Source organism: Cupressus sempervirens, chromosome 9, assembly GCF_028749045.1.
Source record: "Cupressus sempervirens isolate cs-2001-9-10 chromosome 9, ASM2874904v1, whole genome shotgun sequence".
NCBI classification, from domain to species: domain Eukaryota; kingdom Viridiplantae; phylum Streptophyta; class Pinopsida; order Cupressales; family Cupressaceae; genus Cupressus; species Cupressus sempervirens.
Window position 1 is genome coordinate 274,974,089 of NC_143126.1, and position 18,383 is coordinate 274,992,471.

Consider the following 18,383-nt stretch of genomic DNA (forward strand, 5'->3'; position numbering starts at 1 on the left):
CAAAAACTTTGCCAATAGGCATAAAAAGTTTGAAATTTTTTTATGACCATTGGAAGATCTATAATAAGCCCTTTTAGGTGGGTGATAGGTAGAGAGAAAGAAATAATGTACTTTCAATTTTCAAATCAATAAAATACCTCATTTTTATTGTAATCAACCTTCTATCTTGCATTGTACACATTTATATAGATTCATCTAGTGTTAAAAATTTATATTTTTGTATAGGTGGATGAAGTATCTTTCCAATATATATGGTTTGAAGTCTCCATATATTCCCTAACTTAAGATATTCACATTTTTACACAATTAGGTCTAGGTTTCTTGCTAACCTAGGGTTTTGAAGGATTTTCAAGCATAAAGAAGGATTTCACCATGTAAATCTAACAAACATTGGTGGAATCCTAGAATTTTTAATATATTATGATATTCAAGTGGTTTTAGGAAATTAATTGCAAGGACCCATTAGAAAATTGATAGTGTAGGCATGCAAGACCCATGTGCATGCTAGGAAAAGGATGCAACATCTCTCACAAGTTCAACCAAACTTGACATCAAGGCTTGAAATAAAATTTTTGAGTTGTCTAGGGTTTCCCTCACATGTTCCCATTACTATTTTATAGGATATAATTATATAACATGTACTTCCTTTGTAAATGGAGGCCTAAATGCCCTAATTGCCTAGGTGAGAAATTGAGAAAAAGTCCATTTGTTTATGTTAGAAAACCTTGGTGCCTTAGTATAGTTTGTAAATCCCAAAAGAGTGTCCATAAAAATATTTTTTTCCCTAGATTGTGTGGAGATATTTTCTTGTAATTTTTATTTTCATCAATAAGGGCTACAAGCATTTTTGAGTGACTTAACAAAGCAACCATATGCCAGAAGTTGCATAGTGGGCTTTTAATCATTGGATCATTTCATTATTGACCTAAATAGACCATTTCCATGAGTATGTTTCTCACATAGTCATTTCATGAAGTTTATGTTTATTTCACAAAATTGTGTCAATTTGTGCATTGTGAGAAACTCGTGTTAAATTGTCATGTTCATAGGGTTCCCTAGTAATTAACATTTTCCATGTTTGGATGTAGGGTTGTGATAAGATAATATCATTTTTGAATTACTTGTGATTGGTGCTTGTACATCTTGATCATCTTACCAAGACATTTGGCCAAAGGATTTCAGTGAGGAGGGTTTTTGGACTAGTTGATCATCCTTTGATCAATAACACTAGGCTCCATTGCATCAAGAAGGAACTAGATCAAATTTTAAAGAATGAATCATGAGAGGGAAAGACAAGAATGTGATAGGAACCAAATGAATATTAAAAAATAAGAATAATGAGCAAGGAAAAGTTGTGAGAAACAAGGCCAAACTTGTATGCAATAGATACTCACAACAGGGCATAGACTATGAGGAGACATATGCTCTTATAGCCAGAATGGAAGAAGTAAGAATTTTCTTGGCTTATGTAGAGGATAATAAGTTAAAAGCATATCAAATGGATGTTAAATTAGCTTTACCAAATGGAAAACTTGAAGCAGAGATATTTATTGAGTAGCCTAAAGGTTTTCCTCTGATAGAAGACAAAGATGTGGTATGCAGACTAAATAAAGCTCTATATGCTTTGAAGCAAGTGCTAGAGTAATTATATATTTTCTAATTAACTCTATTCTAATTAAGCTAAAATTTAGGCATCTAATAATTAATTCTTTTATTAATTATTATGATGCAACCTAGTTTAGACCTTTTTTAGGGTTTTGATCTCCTTTATAAAGATGGTCACTCTTTGCAATTATTATCCAATTCACTTTTGATTATAGCAATTTATTTTTTTGCTCATCAAGAATGTCTTGTTTATAGATCTTGCAATTCTAACCTCCATAGATTTTTGCTTCTCTCCTTCCGTGATAGGTGTTTTCATGCAAGTGATTATTGGGAGCTATGGGGTTGATATTTCATCAACTTCAACATAGTATCTAAGGTTCAGATCATCATGCCCCTGATCTATTCATGAGAGAGTTAGCATTAGTTTTCAAATTTAAGCTTTTAGTAATTTTTCAGTATATTTTGAGCCCAAATGGACACCACCATTGAGCTTAGAGCACACAAAAATCCCATTTGCATATAAAATACATCCAGTTTGGATGTTGTTGAAATTTGAGAAAAAAATTCTTTGCAGCCATGCCATTTTGACCTGGGCCTGCACATTGAAATAGTGATTGGACTCAAAAATTGAGGTTATAGTACAAGTTTTTGATTTCATTTGTCAAAAATAAATTGTTATTGGAAATTTTTTCTCGAGGCACAATTTGTTTGGTGAAATTTGGAAAATGGTAGCATGTTTTTGGAGGCTATGCTTGTAACCTCACTTCCCTTGGATGCTCCACAACCTTTGCCAACCCTCAGGCCCCACTTGTCGCATCCATAATCTATCAAGAATGCAAAGTCAATGGATTTTTTTTGGAAGGGGGATGACTTTGTTTGTAGATCTTTTAGAGACTCCACCAATTAGCACACTCTTTGAAAGTCCCATCCATGCCTCATATTTGTGATCATATTGTGTGGATTTGACCATAAATCATTTGAATGCATTTTTTATTTTGTAGGCTTGTAATTTTTAGCACACCACTCTACATTTTTATCAGCAAGTCAGTGTGATACAGGAGCATCTTAGGTTGCATTCTTATCTTGCATGTTTACCAATTTTCTTAGTTTCTATCGAATTCTCTATGTTTGTCAAGTTCATAGTTACTACCGAGGTATCCTTTGTTTGTCAAGTTCCTTTGATTTTTGGGTTCTCTTTGGTTTTTGAGATTGGAGTGGATTCCAAGTTCCTCTAGTTACTGAGTTCACTAACTTGTGACTTGTTCTAGCATTTACTATAAGAGTTTATTTTTTCTATTTGCAATAGGATGACTTGTGGCTATGCATGAATTTAATAAGGTTTTTGGTAGAGTCTTAAGGTATCAAAGTCAAATGGAAGTAGAGTAGGAAGAGAAGAAGCAAGTGGAATTCAAAATTTATCATTGAGGATTGAAGTTGACTTATAATTTTGGCCATAACCTATAAGGCCACAGAGCTGGCATGTACCTGGGAGTTGAATGAATCTATGTAATCATTTGTTTCTCTATCTCTTGTGTTTTCTATTATTGTTTTGTCTTCTAATTATTTTACTCACACAAGTAGTTTAGAATAGCTATGTGTTCCTTTGGCCCTAGTTATCTCATCTCTCCCTACGTCAAGTAGTATTAGAGTAGAGGTTTGTCTTTGTGGAGATTGGATTGTGTAGAACCCTAAGTGAATTTGGGTTGTAGGGTTATAGATTGACAAATTTGACCTATAACTTGTAGAGGGTAATTATCTTGAAGGAACCTAATTGTAAAGATGGTTCAAGGTAGATGAAATATTGACAATGACATATTGAATACATTGAGACAAATCATAGCTAGATTAGATGCTATAGAAACAACCCAAAGAAGAGGAGTTCATCTTGATGATGTAAGTGATGATGAAGTAGAAACACCAAATCCTAATCCAAAACTTGAATAAGATCAAGATGAGGAAATGTTGTTGAGAGTATTGTCTAAGGAAAATTCAAAACCTACTGTAGAAGTTGTTCTTTATGATAGAAAATTGGATACCAATGTTGTGCTAGATTGAATCTTTGAAATGGAGAAGGTTTTTGACTATGAAAACACTCTTGATAATAGAAGGGTGAAGATTGCAATCACTAGGTTGAAGAGACATGCCTCACTATGGTGGGAGAATTCACAAACTGATAGACAAAGGAGAGGAAAGGAAAACATCAGGACTTGGCCAAAGATGGTGAACAAGGTAAAGAACAAGTTCCTTCCTATTGATTACCAAGTTAGCTTGTTGAGAAAGATGAAAACTTTGAGATAAAGAGACATGAATGTGAAATACTATATTGAGGAATTATATAGGTTGGACATCAAATATAGACATGTGGATGATGATGTTGAGAAAATTGCTAGATATCTAAATAGACTGAGATCTAGAATTGAAGATGAGATAAGTTTTATGAAATTGGAAAGTATGGAGGAAGCATATTAATATGCCTTGAAATTTGAGGAGGTCTCAAAAAGGAAGCATGAACAAAGACAAAGATGTAGAGGTTGTAGATTCCAAAGAGGCAGAGGTAGATCTTATAGAGAAGGTGGAAAATATAATAGTTTTATGCAAGGTAAGGGGAAAAATGAATGGAAGAATGATGATAAAGGAAAATCTAAGTGTAAAGGTGGTGATTCCTAATAAGGAGGTATTGGTTCTTATTGAGGAATAAGTAATTCTTATTCTAGAGCTGGTTTTCATAGTAATTATTTTAGATGTGGTAAAGAAGGGCAAAGATCTTTTGAATGTAGATCTTCTGAAAGTGGGCAAGGTAATAGAAATGTTATGGTACAAGGATACAATGAGGGTTCACCTAGTCAACCAAAGGCTAGAGAAAATTTTATGGTGAGAAGAACCTTATGTATCAAGGGAAATGATGAGGAACCTATCCTAAGAAGAAGTATTTTCAAGACCAGATGTAAGATGACTAGACAATGTTGCAAGGTAATCATTGATTGTTTTTTCTACAAATTTAGCATTAGAAGAGTTGGCTACAAAGTTGTATTTGTAGAGGTTAGAGAATCCTAAACTTTATCATGTTTCATGGATCAAGGATGAGCATAAGATATTGGTAAGTGAACAATGTATTATGAAATTCAAGATTGGACATTACTTTGGTGAAGTTTTGTGTGATATAATGCCTATGCATTATTGTCATATTCTGTTAGGTAGACCTTGGAAATATGATAGATATGCTATACATGATGGAAGATTGAATCAATATACTCTTTGAGTGAATGGAAGAAACAAAATATTAATGTTGTTAATTGAAAGTCCAGATGAGGCTAAGTGTACTACTATGAGAATATGCATGGTCAATGGAAAGAAATTTGAAAAGGAAATAAATATCAAATCTATTTTTCTATAATTCCAAGGAGACCAAGTTGTGCCAGTAGAAACTGAGTGTTAAAAAAAAATGCAAACCAAGTGTCAGTCAGTAGTGACCAAGTGATAGAAGCTAGTGGTGACAAAAACTGGTAGTATTGACCAAGTGCTAATGGAAAATATACAATTGTTGAATGAGTATAAAGATATTGTTATAGAAGATATACTTGATGGATTACCTCCATTGAGAAGTATAAGTCATTGCATGGATCTAATTCCTTGGGCTAGTTTGCAAAAGAAAGCACCATATAGATTGACACCTAGTGAAAATGAAGAACTTAATAGACACGTGGATGAGTTGTTGCAGAAAGGTTTGGTCAGAGAAAGTTTTAGTCCATGTGTTATACCTATTGTATTAGCACCTAAGAAGAATGGAGAATAGTGCACTAATTATAGAGCCATTAACAAGATGATAGTAAAATATAGGTTTTCTATGCTGAGGATGTATGAAGTAATGCATTATTTGAGTGGAGCAAAGTATTTCACCAAGGTTAATATGAAGTGGCTATCATTAGATTAGAATAAAAGAAGGTGATGAATGGAAGACTACTTTCAAGAAAAAAGATGGTTTGTATTAATGGTTGGTAATACCTTTTGGTTTGACTAATGTACCTAGTACTTTCATGAAGTTGATGAATGAATTTATAAAGAGATTCTTGGGTAAGTTTGTGCTTTTTTATTTGGATGATATTCTATAAGACTAAGGAAGAACATCTAGAGAAGGGTAGACAGGTATTGAAAAAATTGAAAGAGGAAAAGTTGATGATTAATCTAAAGAAATGTTATTTGATGAAAGAGGAGAGTGTGTATTTAGGATTTGTGACTTTAGGTGATGGTTTGAAGATGGATCCTAAGAAGGTTAAAGAAATTTTGGAATGGCCTACACCTGAGAATGTGAGTGAGGTAAGATCATTTCATGGTTTGGCTAGTTTTTATAGGAATTTTATAAGGAATTTCAATTCTATTTGTAATGCTATGACTGAGACAATGAGAGGAGATGAAAAGGAATTCTAGTGGACACATGGAGCTGATAATAGTTTTAAGACTTTGAAACAAAAGGTTTTTGAATTACCTATATTAGCTTTTCTTGATTTTAATAAGGTATTTCAAGTTGGAAGTAATGCAAGTGGTAATGCAATAGGAGTTGTATTAAGTCAAGAAGGTAAGCCTATTGCTTTCTTTAGTGAGAAATTGAATGATGCTAAAATGAATTATTTCATATATGATCAAGATTTTTATGCTATTGTTCAAGCCTTGAAGAAGTGGAGATATTATTTTATTCCATAAGAGTTTTTGTTGTATATTAATCATAAAACCTTATAGTACTTTGGAAGTCATAATAAGTTGAATCTGAGACATATGAAGTGGGTTGAATATTTGCAGAGTTTTATATTTGTGATTAAACATAAGAGTGGAGCCACTAACTGAGTTAATAATGCATTGAGTAGAAGACATTCTTTGCTAACCAAGATGAAAGTTGAAGTTCTTTTTTTTGATGAGATAAAGGAGTTATATGATACAGATCCTAATTTTTTTGAGATGTGGATAGAGTGCAGAGCACCTAGTCTAACAGAACAACCTAGTAAGTTTGATAAATATTTTATTCAATAAGGTATGGTGTTTAAGGTTATTTAGTTGTGCATTCCTAAGATTTCTATAAGGTTACATTTGATTAGGGAAAAGTATAGTGGTGGATTTGCCAGACATTTTGGAATTGACAAGACATTAAGTTTGTTGAAGGAAAAGTATTATTGGCCTCAGATGTATAAGGATGTTCTAAAATTTGTAAAGAGTTGTGGAGTTTGTCAAGTTGCAAAAGAAGTAAGTCAAAATACTAGTTTGTATACACCTATTTTTGTTGCTAAGAAACCTTGGAGTGAAATTAGTATGTATTTTGTTCTATGATTGGCTAAGATAGTGAAGGGGTATGATTCTATCTTTGTTGTTGTGGATAGATTTTCTAAGATGGCTCATTTCATACCTTTTAAGAAGACAATAGATGTTGAGAATGTTCCTAAAATTTTCTTCAAAAATATTGTTAGTTGCATGGATTACCAAAAATTATCATTTATGACAAAGACAGTAAGTTTGTTGGCTATTTTTGGAAGACTTTATGGAAAAAGATGGGTACTGAGTTGAAGTTTAGTTCTATATTCCATCAACAGATAGATGGATAGATAGAGGTTGCGAATAGGAGCTTGTGTAATTTTTTGAAATGTTTAGTTGGAGACAAACCACATAATTGGGAGATGGTATTAGCACAAGATAGGTTTGTATATAATAGTTCTATAAATAGGAGTACATGGAAGACACCTTTTGTGATTGCTACTAGAATACAACCTAAAGGGATATAAAATTCAAGAGATATTGTTGGGTAAGAGAAGAGAAGCACTATAGGGCAAGAGTTTTCTAATTTTTTGAAGCCTTTGCATGTGGAACTAAAGTTAAGATTGGAATAAAGTAATCTAAAGTATAAGGAGAATGCTGATAAGTCTAGAAGACATCATGTTTTTGAAGTAAGTGATGAGGTGATGGTTCATTTGAAGAAAGGAACAATAAGTTCAAGATGAAGAAGTTTGGACTTGGTAAGATCTTCAAGAAGTTTGATAGTGGTAATGCTTATGAAGTTGAGTCACCTGATGACATGAATATATCTCATATATTCATTGTTGTTGATTTGTATAAGTATCATGAGTTAGAGGATGAAGTTGGTGTGTCAGATATTTATTCTAAGAAGCAAATTGAAGATTTTGAATAGATACTAGATCAAAAGGTTGGTAAGAGAACAAGAGGAAAAGATTACAAGTATATGGTAAAGTGGAGAAACAAAACAATTGAAGATGCTACATGGATTTCCCAATCTAAGTTGGATTCAGCTTAGGTTGTGAGATCTCAATAGTTTAGGAGAATAATTTCTTTCAACCCTAGCTGTTTGATGTAGGAGCATCCTAGGTTGCATTGTTATCCTGCATGCTTATGAACTTTCTTAGTTTCTACTGAGTTACAATGTCTTGCATTACTGAGTTCTCTATGTTTTTCAAGTTTGCAGTTGCTACCAAGTTATCTTTATTTGTTAAGTTTGTAATTACTTCTGAGTTATCCTTTGGTTGCCAAGTTCAAAGTGGTTATCGAGTTCCTTTGGTTTCTAAGTTCTCTTTGGTTGTTGAGTTAAAAGTGGTTGTGTAGTTCCTTTGGTTGTTGAGTTCCTTTGGTTGCTAAGTGTCTTTGGTTGCAAACTATTGCTAAGTTTGTTGAGTTGTAGAAATTTTCTCGATCCCTCATTTGCCAAGTTGTCTATGTGCAAGTTCTAGTTGGAGCCAAATTTGTATTTAATTTTGTGATAGGTATTTTCTAAGAGATGATTTGTGACTTGTTCTATCATTTAATAGAAGAGTTTATTTTGTTTTATTTTCAATATGATGATATGTGGCCATACATGTATTTAATAAGGTTTTGGGTAGAGTCTTAAGGTATCAAAGTTGAATGGAAGTAGAGAAAGAAGAGAAGAAGAAAGTGGAATGCAAAGTTTTTCATTAAGAATTAAAGTTGAATTGTAATGTTGGTTATAATGTAGAAGGTCATACAACTATGCATGTACCTGTTATTTGAATGAATCTATGAAACCATTTGTTCCTCTATCTCTTGTATTTTTTGTTATTGTTTTATTTGACACTGTGTTTACTCTTTTAGGTGGTTTAGAATAGTTAGATGTGCCTTTGGCCCTAGTTATCTCATGTCTCCTCATGTCACAGTGCCTCTAAATGCTCTTACATGTGGCCTATTGTCAACCGATGGATGGTTGCTGATTAGGATCCTCTTTGGGCTTCTAGTTTGGTGTATGGAGTATATTCACCATCAACCACTGATGTTATCTCTAAAAATTGTTTATAGTTTGGAGGAGAATACACATGTACCTTTGTTTGTGCCTACACCACCTACAAACCTATTGAAGTCTGGAGGGGAAATTTGTTGATTCCACTCTAATTGAACTTAGTAATGTGCACTTTTTATTGTTCTTGGGTGATGTAGCTTCTACATGGGACTCCTTTGGGTCCTATCTCTGACTTCTACCCATGAGTCATGCCTCCATTGTTTGGAAAAAGAATTTAATCTTGTGAATTTTGGGTGAGCATCCAAATGTTTTTGAGTGCCCTTTCTGTGGGCTTTGAATATCTGCACCAATGTCAAGATTAGAATCACACCATTGTTGTGGTCTTCTTTTCTATTAATGAGCCAATGAATAATTTGTATGTTGGTTGGGATATTTTACCTTCATAGCTCTTTGGTCTACATTTTGTCATTGGGAGGCTACTTACCCTATGAATTGGTGCATTGGGCTTCCTATGGGTTTCTTGTCAAATGAAGATGAAGCTTTTCAAAAAGATCTATTTTTTATTTTTATTGGTGATCAGCATTTTCATTTAGGCATTTTCTTTGAAAGGAGTGCATGGTCTAGTGCATAACAACTCCATTTCAATGCATAACACCTCCAACCTCATCTTTATGACCACACTTTTTTGATGTAGGAGCATCTTTGGTTTTCTTGCTAACTACTTTCGAGTTCATGGGAGAGACTTAGCAATTTCTTTGGAAGTTTCTTGGGCTAGTACTTAGTCAAAGAAGGACTACTGTTTGCTCAATATTGGGAATATTTTATGTTGTAGGAGCTCGACATGGTCTTGGAACTCAACATGGTCTTTGGAACTTGGCATGGTCTTTTGAACTTGGCATGGTCTCTAGAAATCAACATGGTCTCTAGATCTTGACAATGCTTGGGAATTTACTAGTGTTCAATTTGGTTTTGTTGACACTTGGCTTGATCTTAGTTTTTTTTGGTATTGAGTTATCTGTAAGCTGAATTTTGGCATTTAATTTATGTGTGGGTATTTAATTTAGTGTTTTAGCCAACTTGTGGCTTGACCTAAATTTAATGTAAGGGGTTTAATTTGGTTTGTAATGAGCTAGGCTAACTTGTGGCTTAGTTGGATATAAGGGGTTTGTGGAGTCTTGAGAAAAGTTATTATCATTCTAGCTTGGAGAAGGGGATGAAGTGTGCATGTGAATTTTGAAGAGCTAGGATTGCAGCTTAGGAACTAAATAATTTCTTAGTGGACATGAGGGTAAAAGTGTGGAATTCTTGTTGTTTTTTTATTCACTTGTAGATTTGGACTAGCTAGAATTGGTGTGTGGTAATTAGATCTTGTGAGATCTTTTATAATTGGTATTGTAATTTTTGTTTGTATTTCCCCCTAACCCAGAAGGCCTTACAACCTAGCATATTATATGTGATGTAGTGCAAGGTAGGAGAATCCCTAAAGGAGATGTCCTAGCCCCTAGCTATATAACCACACAACAAAAACACAATAGCAAGAAGCAACAATGGAAGATCTGACACCAAATTACAACAATGTATTCATAAAAGATAACTAATTACATGCAATATGCCTACTTTTAAGACCCTCTAGGTTAGGGCCAAATATATACAACAATTATAAAATCAGTTCTACAAGATCCCTCAAGATTTAGCCCAAACACTAGCTAGTCTATATTTGAGACATAACAACAATCTTGGAAGAAATCACCAAGAAAATCTAAACTTGTGCTTGTAAGCCCTCCAAGTAATATCATTTCTTTCAAACTAAATCCTTAGCTTTGCTCCAACTTATCCAAGATCCAAGTGTAAACTACCTCACATTCAACACTTTTTCCACACACTCATAACTCCATCATAATCTTGATGTAAATTGCCTCACATTTGATGCTCTATCCATAGAATCACTCCAAATGAATAATTTGATCCATCATGAATGACTAAAATAATTAACCACAACCCCTACTTATACCAATATAAGTCACAAGTTGTCCCAAAATACCAAAAACTAACATTAAATACTTTAAGAGCCACAAGTTGGCCTCCACAGAACTTAACTGTCCAGAAATTGATACCCAAGAAAAATTGTGATATCTCCTAGCTCCAATTGAATTATAACTCACACTTCAAAAAAAAGGTATAAGTTAGCATCCTCTACAACCCCTTAAATGCACAAAGGTTGATTCATTAAGGATAAGTGTGCACCCATCCAGAAAGTCAAGCATAAAAAACTATCATGCAAAACTACCAAAAATTGATGCTTTGGAAGAATTGCCATATCTCCCAACTTATGAGGAATTAGAGCTTGTGCCTTTGATAAAAGGAAGAAATATAGGCCTTTTTCAATCCTTAAAAGTTAAATTCTCTAATTGATTGCAAAAAATTAGTTACACATTCTACAATAGGCACCTAGAAACCAGAAAATACAGTTCTAGCAACAAGGTACAAACAACTCAAACTTCAATTCAATCCATCCAATCTCTATGAAATCATGAGTAAAGGTTCCTCAATGTGTCACCAACACATCACTAAATATTATAAGCATCACACTACCAAAATCCAATCCCAATGCTCCTGCATCAGGTTGCCTAAAGAAAGATCTACAACCAACTTCATCTTTATTAAAGGCTTCCACTTCATCAAAGTCAATAGAACAAATTTGAAAATCCACCATCTATGTTCATCCACTGAAACATCAAAATCAAATACATATCAGCAATCCAATTAGCATGCTCATACCAAAGAAAAAACTGAACATAATTCTTCATTAGAAAATCCTCATCTACATTAACAACTAGTGAATCCACAGTAGCAGCAATGAACTCCACATTAGTAGCTATATATAGATCTGCATCAACACATGCCAAACTCTCAACACCATCAACCTCATTGCTCACAACAAGATGCTCTACAATACACAACTCATCATGATCAGCAACTAGATCATTCATGATCAAGTGTTCTACAATTTCCATGTCAGATCTGATCGACTAATCATGAAAACCAATGTCTATCCCATCATCAACAAGGTTAGGAATATCTTTAGCAACAACCTCTAGCTGCTCTACAAGTTTTGTGTCAGGCTTCACAAAATAATCAGCAAAACCAACATCTTCCACCTTGATCTTGTCATGCCATCTTCACTCATGAACAAGTCTCTTAACTAGCCAAACAACTCTCTTTTGGATTGGTAAACTCCAACTCCACAAACATCTACAAAATACCTTCCTCATCTTATCCTTATTTTGACTAGCCAAACTAGTTTCAAACTAAGAAACGACCTTCTTAGCTTGATAAGCCAAACTAGCTTCAACCTAAGTAGATATCTTATAAAACATCCTTTCCAACACATTGTGGATATTTTCAATCATCTCAAGGTCTAATCCTCTTGGATCCATCTCTAAAGATCTTCGTAAACCCTATGCAATAAATCCTTCCCATTCTACTTGTGACAACCTTGAATTATTTGTAATTCTGATCACAACCTTCCACCTTGCATGAACAATCAAAAACCACATCACAAGTGCAAAGACCACAGATTTACAATCCACAAACTCTCTATGATCATCCCTCAACAAGATCATTCTTCCATCTTTCCATCCATTGATCCATCTATAAGCCCTCTACAATTGCAAGTCAGAACCACAATCTACCACCTTGCAACCAAGAGATCTAGGTCTCTAGAAAGAAAATCCACCACCAACTCAAGATCAATTTAGATCTACTTCTCTAACCCACTCTATTTCCTTCTTTTCCATATTTGAAACAAGTACCCTTGAACCAAGATCTATCTTCCATTTTTCCAATACTATTACTCCTATTGTAGCTAGAATAATTACCTCTAGTATAATTACCTCTTCCTCCATTAGCATTATCTTCTTTCCATACTAATTTTCCCTTTTCATGCAATAATATATTACAAAATCTGCTACTTTCTCCATAAGATCTACCTCTACTTTGCTAAAATATTCTGCCTCTTTTCCTTTTTCTATATTTTATGTTCTTTGCCAATATTTCTTTATCTCTCAAGGAATACAAGTATACTTCCTCAACACTTTCTATTTTCAAAAAAATTGAATTCATATTGAATTGGAGTTCTTAGTCCATTCAAGTATCTAGAAACTATTTTAGCCTCATTATAAACTTGCCCAGATCAAATGTCCAATTTATGGAATTCCATAGTATAATCATTCATATTCATGTATTTCTATCTCTAACATTACATTTTTATTAATTCATTAATTTAATAAACATAATTATAGAGAAATTTCTTTCAATGTACCAACCATTTTCACCTAATTTTTATTTTCCTCTTCTTTTTCTATCAGGTTGTAAGTGTGCCCACCAAAGAGAAGTATGTCCCTTCAAATTAGTAGTTTTATCCTTTCTTTTCTATTCTCAATGATACTTTCATAATTAAAATTATTTTCTATCTTAGAGTTTAATACACTAAAGCATTAATATCAATCTTTCCACATTAACTTGAAATTTCATCAGAGGGTCTCAAATTTTCTATAGACAAAGATCTAAAAGGCCTTTCCTCATCATGTTCCTCTCTAGGTTAAGGATTAGGTGTAAATACTTCTTTTTCATCACTAAAATTATTATGATGTACTCTTGTATGGGTTATCTCAACAAATTCAACTCTAGCTACAATTTTTCTCAACATGTCTATTATAGAATTATTTGCATTTCCTCTACCTCAAACTATTTTGATAATAGTTCCTAAAAGAATGATAACCTTTTGCTAGCTATACATCATAAACTAGATCCATCACTCTACAACCGTTTCAATTAGGGTTCTCCATGATCTTAAAACTTTGTAATGCAAGATCATCTTAGTTCTTGGAGAAATCTTGTATCTATTGGAAATGTAGATGGATTAACTGAGAGGTGGGGTGAATCAGTTACTGCAAAAATATTTCCTAGATCCCTTAGATGTCATCATAACTTATAAAACTAATTAATGTTGTCACTTGGTAAACAAACAGAAAAATGTTGTAACTCGTTAAATACAAAGTGTGTCTTACATTAGCAGATCTAATACTAATAGTAATAATTTTTTGACATGAGAGAAAGTAAATGAACACAAGAGAATATGGGAAAAAGCACCAATGTTACTAGTTATTGTTTTTCACTCTTCTAAAGCGAGCCCTGTTAGGAGCCAACCCGATTAAAGGTTACAAAACACACTATTAGGTGTGACCTTGTTAGAGGATTTAATCACCCTGTTAGGAGTGGCCTTGTGAGTGGTCTTTAAAACAATTCAAAGGAATTGTCACCTTGTTAGAGGATTTACAATAGGTTGCTAAACCAACTCTATTAAGAGACTTTAGATCATTGCTACAATGGTTAAAGAGTAACAATGAAATGACTTGATTAAGATGCAACTAAATTGTTGAATCCCAATCTTTGTTTAGCTCAAAAAATTGATCCTTCCTAATTGAATATTACTTTTTTGCTTCATAAGGATATCTATTTATCCTTCAAGTTTTCTCTGACACTTTCCTTCTCAATCCAATCAATACATTTGCATGCATTTGAAAATCACAACTTGACCTTATATTTATATCTTCCAGATTGACAAGTTGGCTCAATACAATTTATAATGACCAATAATCATTACCATAGTAGGCTAGAACCAATACTTAGGCTTCATATAATAAAATTCTTCATTACCTTACCATGCTTGATAAACACTGGTTTTGAAATGATTTCCTGAGTTAATCAAGAGAAGCTTGGTTAACACTGCGAACTTGCACAAATCGTTCAGCAACCAAGTGAACTTGGTTAATACTAACTTTGACCAAATTTCTTTTGTTAACCATGGGAACTTGATTAACACTACTAACTACCATAATTTCCTTCAACGCCTGAGTGAGTTTGGTAAGCACTAACAGACAACTAATATGTGTATGACATCAAAGATAACACACAATTAGACAATTATATCCAACAATATCAACCAAAAAATTATCTTATTTTCTATACCCATCTGGTCCTTGTAAGTAGTCATTACTATTTGTGATTTTGTGGCATGCGAAGTTAAATTTTTTTCAATGACCTATTTGGGATCATCATTCTAAGTGCACCAACCTTTATCTTTTTATGTGTTAACTTGTGTTTATTCTTTGTAGTCTCTATTTTCTTCATTTCTATTCTTGTGAGGTGTGTTGCTTGTTTTGGTGTAGTTTTCTAAGTCATGCTAGAATGATGCAGAAATAGGACATAACTTCTCAAGTGCATGTGGATCAGATTTTGAGTGTGTGTCACTTTATGTTTCTATTTTATTTGGGTTTGGTTTAATATTCCAAGTTTGAACCTATAATGTAATTAAATGCTTAACTAACCAACTTGTGGCTTAGTTGGCTATATAAGAAGCTTGGCTAGAGGTAGTTCATCATTAATATAGGAGGATATTGAAGAAGAAGATAGAATGTGATTTTGGATTCTAATTCCATATTTTCATCATATATGGACTTAACTTGGAAGGCCTCACACTCAGGCATGTTGCTTGATTTCTTCTAATTAATTATTGTTAGAAATTTGTTTAGTGCTCCCCTTGAGATTTGTGACAAGGGCTTAACCAACTCCTATATACTATAATTTGAGTGGTTGTATTGATCATTGAAAGATCAATCTTTTGGTGAAATGGAAACCCCACTCTAATAAGTGGCATTAAAGCTTGGTCACAGGTTTGAATCCTCAAACCCTCAAGTAATGCTAATTGAGAGATTATTTAAAATTTATTTAGCACTCCCCTCAGGATTCATGTCAAGGGCTAAAATGCCTTTTTTGTACTATATGTTGAGTAGTTTTATCGAGCATTAAAATATTAGTCTTTTGGTGCAATGGTAACCCCACTCTAACAATTTCAGTAGTGTCGCAGCTAGTTATCAAGCTTTATGTTCAATTTGTTGTATACTAATTAAACTTGAGTAAAATCTTAGAATCTTGTCTTATATAAATTGGTTTGTATGTTTTTTTTCTATGTAATTCCAAGTACGGGATGTTTATAGACTTAAGTCTATCTCATTCTCCTTAAGTATTCCTTCTCCCCTTGAGCAGGGGATGTTTGTTGATAGACCAATTACATATGCCTAAAAAAGAATCACCCTCCAAGGAGGAGATTCTTTTTCAGGTTTGTTTTCTTCCAAGAAGGGGATGTTTGTTGATATAACAATTAGAATATGTTGAAGCATAACAATAGCTCCACATTAGAATTTTTATTTAAATATTATCATTGTAGAAAGAAAGGCACTTGTTAAGTTGATAACATCTTGAAATCATAAATAAAGATGTAAACACTATTATGAAAAATTATGCCAAAAGTGCAAATTTGATAACTATTCCTACAAAAATGTTAACAAATCAAATAAAAATTAATTTTTTGGGACATGGATCACACAAAGCATGCCAAAATATGAATATAAACTTAGTCTAATTATGACCTTGTCACATGGTATGTATTGATGGGGAAATATAATACCATATATGCACATATTGGAGGATTTGAAATTGATAAAAAATGGTTAATATATTTCCTCTATATGAAAAAATGGAAAGCACAAATGTATCCCATCAATAGAGAAAAATGGAACAAATGCAATAAACAAAGATGAAAACAAAGAAACAAGCATCTCAAAGATTTCTCATGTTGTAAATCTTTATTGTCCTAAAAATATTTCAAAACTAATTAGTTTTTCTCTCATAAATAAAAAAATTCAAGGAGTTTACTAGATAAAAGAAAAGATCAAGCTATAGTTAAAGAGATAAAGGAGAGAAAGGTTTGAATTTATAGAAATGGAGGGAGATAGATGAACAATTAAGTTTAGTCCCATTTGAAAAATGATTATGGCTAAGATCACACAGAAGAAAGTGGTGGTCAAAAAGGAAATAAATAAAATAATTATTTTATTTATTTTTGGAAAATAAGAAGTGTGAGTATAACCTAAATTCTATATCTTGTTCAACTATTGAATAATTATGATATTGCCATTAAGATAACTTTGACAATGGAATAATGGTATCTATAATCAAATAATTTTGAAATCATTATTTATGGAATACAAGAATTATAGATAGGATAAAATAATTGAATAATTTAAAAAAGAAATCTTAATGAAACATAATAATTTTATTAAATAAAATATTCTTTATCTAATATGAGAAAATTGAGATAATCAAAGTTCTTGATAATTAAATAAATGAAAGTTATTTTAATTGATATTGAACAAATGATGAAGAAAAAATTCTTAAATTATACATGTCTACAAAAATCATACGTTAAGAAATATTGGATTCATTAATAAAATCAAGGTTATTCAATCTAAGCAATAAAAAAATTGATATCAAAGTCTAATAGGAGCAAGTGAATTCACATTCAATAACTTTAGTCCCATTTGAAAAATGATTATGGCTAAGATCACACAGAAGAAAGTGGTGGTCAAAAAGGAAATAAATAAAATAATTATTTTATTTATTTTGGGAAAATAAGGAAGTGTGAGTATAACCTAAATTCTATATCTTGTTCAACTATTGAATAATTATGATATTTTCATTAAGATAACTTTGACAATGGAATAATGGTATCTATAACCAAATAATTTTGAAATCATTATTTATGGAATACAAGAATTATAGATAGGATAAAATAATTGAATAATTTAAAAAAAAATTCTTAATGAAACATAATAATTTTATTAAATAAAATAATCTTTAGCTAATATGAGAAAATTGAGATAATCAAAGTTCTTGATAATTAAATAAATAAAAGTTATTTTAATTGATATTGAACAAATGATGAAGAAAAAATTCTTAAATTATACATGTCTACAAAAATCATAGGTTAAGAAATATTGCATTCATTAATAAAATCAAGGTTATTCAATCTAAGCAATAAAAAAATTGATATCAAAGTCTAATAGGAGCAAGTGAATTCACATTCAATGACTTTTGGTCAATTTTCTATTGATTAGTATGTTAAAATCAAAGTAAGAGTTGAATTTTTAAGAGATAAATATATAATATATCCTAAAATATACCTTAGAATTGTAATAAAATTTAAAATTACATAAATTCTATACTATTTTTATTTTTTGTAGACTATACTCTAGAGATGATAAACTCAAAGTATAGGGCGAGGGGATTAAATTGTTGGAATTTGCAAATGGAAAGATTTACTTCTGAGAGAGGGGGGTGAATTAGAAGTAACTAACTTTAACCTTTTAAAATTTTTAGCTTAGATCATTCACATGCATCTACCATATCTAATTAACATAAAAGTAAAGACATGCATGAAAATAGATAACACAAGATTTGGTCACCCACAAACCCTCCAAAATCAAAAGGTAAAATTGGGGTGGGGATGACACCCAAAAATTATCACTATAGCAATATGTAACTATTTAAGGTTACAAAGTTTGACCACTTCCAATGGTCTGCCCTATGAAAGGCCTACCCTGTTAAAGGCTTTATACTCTGTTAAAAGTGACCT